The following is a 7,957-nucleotide window of genomic DNA, read 5'->3' as shown; positions in this document are numbered from 1 at the left end:
ACAGCCAGTGGAATCCCATGGCACGATATTCAAATACCTTAGAAATGCTATTACTTCAATTTCTCAAACATATTACTATTTTACACCATTTTAAAGACAAGACTCTCGTTAATCTAACCACACTGTCCGATTTCAAAAAGGCTTTACAACGAAAGCAAAACATTAGATTAAGTCAGCAGAGTACCCAGCCAGAAATAATCAGACACCCATTTTTCAAGCTAGCATATAATGTCACAAAAACCAAAACCACAGCTAAATGCAGCACTAACCTTTGATGATCTTCATCAGATGACACTCCTAGGACATTATGTTATACATGCATGTTTTGTTCAATCAAGTTCATATTTATATCAAAAACCAGCTTTTTACATTAGCATGTGACTAGCATTCCCACCGAACACTTCCGGTGAATTTACTAAATTACTCACGATAAACGTTCACAAAAAACATAACAATTATTAAGTACCCCAGTGGCCTAATGGATAAGGCACTGGCCTTCTAAGCCAGGGATTGTGGGTTCGAGTCCCATCTGGGGTGGATGAAGGCAGTTTGGGAAAGAAGAAGAGAGTTCATGTAACAAAGATGTTGAAGCTATCGTATTTTTGCCATCCGTTACCGACTAGCAGCGCTGTAGATACTAATACATTACAACGGAACGATTTGACTAGTGCAGTGTCAGCTAGCTAGCTACATAGTTGTCTTTGTCATAGCTTGATGATTGTGTAGTTTAGTAATTATCGAGGTTAGCTAGCCAGCTATTTCTGTCCCCCGCGACGCCATTTTTCCAAAAGTAGCCAACTATTACCGACGAGCAGCACTGTAGAAACTAATTACATTACAAAGGAACGTCTTGATTAGTGTTATGTTAGCTAGCTACAAAGTTGCTTTTGTATCATGACAAGGTGTAGTACTGAAACTATCGAGGTTACCTAGCCAGCTACACGTTCTAACAAAGTCAACAACGCAGCCACTGCTAGCTAGCCTCCTCCACCAGCCAGCAGTACTGTATAATTTTCGTCATTTTAGTCAATAAGATTTTTGCAACGTAAGCTTAACTTTCTGAACATTCGAGACGTGTAGTCCACTTGTCATTCCAATCTCCTTTGCATTAGCGTAGCCTCTTCTGTAGCTTGTTAACTATGTGTCTGTCTATCCCTGTTCTCTCCCCTCTGCACAGGCCATACAAACGCTTCACACTGCGTGGCCGCTGCCACTCTAACCTGGTGGTCCCAGCGCGCACGACCCACGTGGAGTTCCAGGTCTCCGGCAGCCTCTGGAACTGCCGGTCTGCGGCCAACAAGGCTGAGTTCATCTCAGCCTATGCTACCCTCCAGTCCCTAGACTTCCTGGCGCTGACGGAAACATGGATTACCACAGATAACACTGCTACTCCTACTGCTCTCTCCTCGTCTGCCCACGTGTTCTCGCATACCCCTAGAGCATCGAGCCAGCGGGGTGGTGGCACTGGAATCCTCATCTCTCCCAAGTGGACATTCTCTCTTTCTCCCCTGACCCATCTGTCTATCTCCTCATTTGAATTCCATGCTGTCACAGTTACCAGCCCTTTCAAGCTTAACATCCTTATCATTTATCGCCCTCCAGGTTCCCTTGGAGAGTTCATCAATGAGCTTGACGCCTTGATAAGTTCCTTTCCTGAGGATGGCTCACCTCTCACAGTTCTGGGTGACTTTAACCTCCCCACGTCTACCTTTGACTCATTCCTCTCTGCCTCCTTCTTTCCACTCCTCTCCTCTTTTGACCTCACCCTCTCACCTTCCCCCCTACTCACAAGGCAGGCAATACGCTTGACCTCATCTTTACTAGATGCTGTTCTTCCACTAATCTCATTGCAACTCCCCTCCAAGTCTCCGACCACTACCTTGTATCCTTTTCCCTCTCGCTCTCATCCAACACTTCTCACTCTGCCCCTACTCGGATGGTATTGCGCCGTCCCAACCTTCGCTCTCTCTCTCCCGCTACTCTCTCCTCTTCCATCCTATCATCTCTTCCCTCTGCTCAAACCTTCTCCAATCTATCTCCTGATTCTGCCTCCTCAACCCTCCTCTCCTCCCTTTCTGCATCCTTTGATTTTCTCTGTCCCTTATCCTCCAGGCCGGCTCGGTCCTCCCCTCCTGCTCCGTGGCTCGACGACTCACTGCGAGCTCACAGAACAGGGCTCCGGGCAGCCGAGCGGAAATGGAGGAAAACTCGCCTCCCTGCGGACCTGGCATCCTTTCACTCCCTCCTCTATACATTCTCCTCTTCTGTCTCTGCTGCTAAAGCCACTTTCTACCACTCTAAATTCCAAGCATCTGCCTCTAACCCTAGGAAGCGCTTTGCTACCTTCTCCTCCCTCCTGAATCCTCCTCCCCCCCCCTCCTCCCTCTCTGCGGATGACTTCGTCAACCATTTTGAAAAGAAGGTTGACGATATCCGATCCTCGTTTGCTAAGTCAAACGACACCGCTGGTCCTGCTCACACTGCCCTACCCTGTGCTTTGACCTCTTTCTCCCCTCTCTCTCCAGATGAAATCTCGCGTCTTGTGACGGCCGGCCGCCCAACAACCTGCCCACTTGACCCTATCCCCTCCTCTCTTCTCCAGACCATTTCCAGAGACCTTCTCCCCTACCTCACCTCGCTCATCAACTCATCCTTGACCGCTGGCTACGTCCCTTCCGTCTTCAAGAGAGCGAGAGTTGCACCCCTTCTGAAAAAACCTACACTCGATCCCTCCGATGTCAACAACTATAGACCAGTATCCCTTCTTTCTTTTCTCTCCAAAACTCTTGAACGTGCCGTCCTTGGCCAGCTCTCCTGCTATCTCTCTCAGAATGACCTTCTTGATCCTAATCAGTCAGGTTTCAAGACTGGGCATTCAACTGAGACTGCTCTTCTCTGTGTCACGGAGGCTCTCCGCACTGCTAAAGCTAACTCTCTCTCCTCTGCTCTCATCCTTCTAGACCTATCTGCTGCCTTTGATACTGTGAACCATCAGATCCTCCTCTCCACCCTCTCCGAGTTGGGCATCTCCGGCGCGGCCCACGCTTGGATTGCGTCCTACCTGACAGGTCGCTCCTACCAGGTGGCGTGGCGAGAATCTGTCTCCGCACCACGCGCTCTCACCACTGGTGTCCCCCAGGGCTCTGTTCTAGGCCCTCTCCTATTCTCGCTATACACCAAGTCACTTGGCTCTGTCATATCCTCACATGGTCTCTCCTATCATTGCTATGCAGACGACACACAATTAATCTTCTCCTTTCCCCCTTCTGATAACCAGGCGGCGAATCGCATCTCTGCATGTCTGGCAGACATATCAGTGTGGATGAATGATCACCACCTCAAGCTGAACCTCGGCAAGACGGAGCTGCTCTTCCTCCCAGGGAAGGACTGCCCGTTCCATGATCTCGCCATCACGGTTGACAACTCCCTTGTGTCCTCCTCCCAGAGTGCTAAGAACCGTGGCGTGATCCTGGACAACACCCTGTCGTTCTCAAATAACATCAAGGCGGTGACCCGATCCTGTAGGTTCATGCTCTACAACATTCGCAGAGTACGACCCTGCCTCACACAGGAAGCAGCGCAGGTCCTAATCCAGGCACTTGTCATCTCCCGTCTGGATTACTGCAACTCGCTGTTGGCTGGGCTCCCTGCCTGTGCCATTAAACCCCTACAACTCATCCAGAACGCCGCAGCCCGTCTGGTGTTCAACCTTCCCAAGTTCTCTCACGTCACCCCGCTCCTCCGCTCTCTCCACTGGCTTCCAGTTGAAGCTCGCATCCGCTACAAGACCATGGTGCTTGCCTACGGAGCTGTGAGGGGAACGGCACCTCCGTACCTTCAGGCTCTGATCAGGCCCTACACCCAAACAAGGGCACTGCGTTCATCCACCTCTGGCCTGCTCGCCTCCCTACCTCTGCGGAAGCACAGTTCCCGCTCAGCCCAGTCAAAACTGTTCGCTGCTCTGGCACCCCAATGGTGGAACAAGCTCCCTCACGACGCCAGGACAGCGGAGTCAATCACCACCTTCCGGAGACACCTGAAACCCCACCTCTTTAAGGAATACCTGGGATAGGATAAAGTAATCCTTCTAACCCCCCCTTAAAAGATTTGCACTATTGTAAAGTGGTTGTTCCACTGGATATCATAAGGTGAAGGCACCAATTTGTAAGTCGCTCTGGATAAGAGCGTCTGCTAAATGACTTAAATGTAAATGTAAAATGTAAATTTTAAGAATTATAGATACAGAACTCCTTTATGCAATCGCTATGTCCGATTTTAAAATAGCTTTTCGGTGAAAGCACATTTTGCAATATTCTGAGTAGATAGCCCGGCCATCACAGGCTAGCTATTTTGACACCCACCAAGTTTGGTACTCATTTACTATAAGAAAAATTGGATTACCTTTGCTGTTCTTCGTCAGAATGCACTCCCAGGACTTCTACTTCAATAACAAATGTTGGTTTGGTTCCAAATAATCCATAGTTATATCCAAATAGCGGCGTTTTGTTCGTGCGTTCAAGACACTATCCGAAGGGTAAAGAAGGTTGACGCGCCGGGCGCGTTTCGTGACAAAAAAAATCTAAATATTCAATTACCGTACTTCGAAGCATGTCAAACGCTGTTTAAAATCAATTTTTATGCGATTTTTCTCGTAAAAAAGCGATAATATTCCGACCGGGAAACCCTGTTTTCGTTCAAAGACTGAAAATGTAAACATGGTGGAGTCTCGTGCACGCGCGCCCCAGTCTCATTGTTCTCAGATTGACCACTTACCAAATGCGCTACTGTTTTTCAGCCATGGCCTGCAAAGTCATCATTCAACGTTCTGGCGCCTTCTGAGAGCCTATGGGAGCGTTAGAAAATGTCACGTTATGCCAGAGATCCCCTGTTTTGGATAGAGATGATCAAGAAGGCCAAGAAATAGTCAGAGAGGGTGCTTCCTGTTTGGAATCTTCTCAGGTTTTGGCCTGCCAAATGAGTTCTGTTATACTCACAGACACCATTCAAACAGTTTTAGAAACTTTAGGGTGTTTTCTATCCAAATCAAACAATTATATGCATATTCTAGTTACTGGGCAGGAGTAGTAACCAGATTAAATCGGGTACGTTTTTTATCCGGCCGTGCAAATACTGCCCCCTATCCCCAACAGGTTAAGTTTGCTGACAACACAACAGTGTTCATCGACAACAGCCAGATCACCGACAACGATGAGACAGCCTATAGGGAGGAGGTCAGAGAACTGGCAGTGTGGTGCCAGTACAACAGCCTCTCCCTCAAAGTTACGTATTCTCAAAGCGGGCAAAGAAGTTGTTTAGCTTGCCCGGAAGCAAGACGTCGGTGTCCATGACGTGGCTGGTTTCCCTTTGTAGTCTGTGACTGTATGTAGCCCTGCCACATACAGTGAGGGAAAAAAGTATTTGATCCCCTGCTGATTTTGTACGTTTGCCCACTGACAAAGAAATGATCAGCCTATAATTTTAATGGTAGGTTTATTTGAAATACAGAAAAACGCATGTCAAAAATGTTATAAATTGATTTGCATTTTAATGAGGGAAATAAGTATTTGACCCCCTCTCAATCAGAAAGATTTCTGGCTCCCAGGTGTCTTTTATATAGGTAATGAGCTGAGATCAGGAGCACACTCTTAATCAATCAGATTCCAAACTCTCCGCCATGGCCAAGACCAAAGAGCTCTCCAAGGATGTCAGGGACAAGATTGTAGACCTACACAAGGCTGGAATGGGCTACAAGACCATCGCCAAGCAGCTTGAGGATCCTTACAATGATCTCAAGGCAGCTGGGACCATAGTCACCAAGAAAACAATTGGTAACACACTACGCCGTGAAGGACTGAAATCCTGCAGCGCCCGCAAGGTCCCCCTGCTCAAGAAAGCACATATACATGCCCGTCTGAAGTTTGAATGATTCAGAGGACAGCTGGGTGAAAGTGTTGTGGTCAGATGAGACCAAAATGGAGCTCTTTGGCATCATCTCAACTTGCCGTGTTTGAAGGAGGAGGAATGCTAGCTATGACCTCAAGAACACCATCCCCACTGTCAAACATGGAGGTGGAAACATTATGCTTTGGGGGTGTTTTTCTGCTAAGGGGACAGGACAACTTCACCGCATCAAAGGGACGATGGACGGGGCCATGTACCGTCAAATCTTGGGTGAGAACCTCCTTCCCAGCCAGGGCATTGAAAATGGGTCGTGGATGGGTATTCCAGCATGACAATGACCCAAAACACACGGCCAAGGCAACAAAGGAGTGGCTCAAGAAGAAGCACATTAAGGTCCTGGAGTGGCCTAGCCAGTCTCCAGACCTTCATCCCATAGAAAATCTGTGGAGGGAGCTGAAGGTTCGAGTTGCCAAACGTCAGCCTCGAAACCTTAATGACTTGGAGAAGATCTGCAAAAAGGAGTGGGACAAAATCCCTCCTGAGATGTGTGCAAACCTGGTGGCCAACTACAAGAAATGTCTGACCTCTGTGATTGCCATCAAGGGTTTTGCCACCAAGTACTAAGTCATGTTTTGCAGAGGGGTCAAATACTTATTTCCCTCATTAAAATGCAAGTCAATTTATAACATTTTTTACATATGTTTTTCTGGATTTTTTTGTTGTTATTCTGTCTCTCACTGTTCAAATAAACTACCATTCAAATTATAGACTGATCATTTCTTTGTCAGTGGGCAAACGTGCAAAATCAGCAGGGGAGAATACTTTTTTCCCCTCACTGTACGTCTCGTGTCTGAGCCGTTGAATTGCGACTCCACTTTGTCTCTATACTGACATTTTGCCTGTTTGATTGCCTTACGGAGGGAATAACTACATTCCATAATTTGGTGTTTTGTTGATGGTGGTGGAAAACGTTGTCTCAGGCGCCGCTCCAAAATCTCCCATAAGTGTTCAATTGGGTTGAGATCTGGTGACTGAGATGGCATATGGTCGAAATAGTTTTCATGTTCATCAAACCATTTAGTGACCTCTCGTGTCTTGTGGATGGGGGCATTGTCATCCTATGGGGCCATGGTAGGCAAAATAATGGGTGGTGTACCATTCTTGATACGCAAGAAAACTGTTCAGCATGAAAAACCCAGCAGCGTTGCAGTTCTTGACACAAACCGGTGCGCCTGGCACCTATGACCATACCCCGCTGAAAGGCATTTAAATATTTTGTCTTGCCCATTCACTATCTGAATGGCACACTTACACAATCCATGTCTCAATTGTCTCAAGGCTTAAAAATCCTTGTCTCCTCCCCTTCATCTACACTTATTGAGGTGGATATAACAAGTGACATCAATAAGGGATCATAGCTTTCACCTGGATTCCCCTGGTCAGTCTATGTCATGGAAAGACCATGAAAGTGTGTGATTTGAGTGATTTGCACACTCAGTGTACATGATCACAAGCATATAGTACATTCGGAAAGTATTCTGACCCATTTACTTTTTCCACATTTTGTTACGTTACAGCCTTATTCTAAAATGGATTAAATAGATTTGTCCCCTTATCAATCTACACACAATACCCCATAATGGCAAAGCAAAAACAGGTTTTTAGAAATGTTTGCAAATGTATTACAAATAAAAAACTGAAATATCACGTAAGTATTCAGACCCTTTACTCAGTACTTTGTTGAAGCACCTTTGGCAGTGATTACAGCCTCGTCTTCTTGTGTGTGACGCTACAAGCTTGGCATACCTGTGTTTTGGGAGTTTCTCCCATTCTTCTCTGCAGATCCTTTCAAGCTCTTTCAGGTTGGATGGGGAGTATCACTGCACAGCTATTTTCAGGTCTCTCCAGAGATGTTTGATCGGGTTCAAGTCTTGACTCTGGCTGAGCAACTCAAGTACATTCAGAGACTTGTCCCAAAGCCACTCCTGCGTTGACTTGGATTTAAAGTCGTTGTCCTGTTGGAAGGTGAACCTTCGCCCCAGTCTGATGTCCTGAG

General features: G+C 46.9%; 1 non-coding gene across 1 annotated transcript; it reads left to right on the top strand.

Annotated features, from left to right (window-relative positions):
• Nucleotides 1-464: 464 nt before the first annotated feature.
• On the top strand, nucleotides 465-537 carry trnar-ucu (transfer RNA arginine (anticodon UCU)). The gene has a single exon. It is a non-coding gene; the product is annotated as a tRNA-Arg (tRNA).
• Nucleotides 538-7,957: the final 7,420 nt, after the last annotated feature.

The sequence above is a fragment of the Salmo trutta genome, chromosome 2 (genome assembly GCF_901001165.1).
Source record: "Salmo trutta chromosome 2, fSalTru1.1, whole genome shotgun sequence".
NCBI classification, from domain to species: Eukaryota; Metazoa; Chordata; class Actinopteri; order Salmoniformes; family Salmonidae; genus Salmo; species Salmo trutta.
Note: the sequence above shows the minus strand (reverse complement) of the source record. Positions and strands in the feature narration are given on the sequence as shown.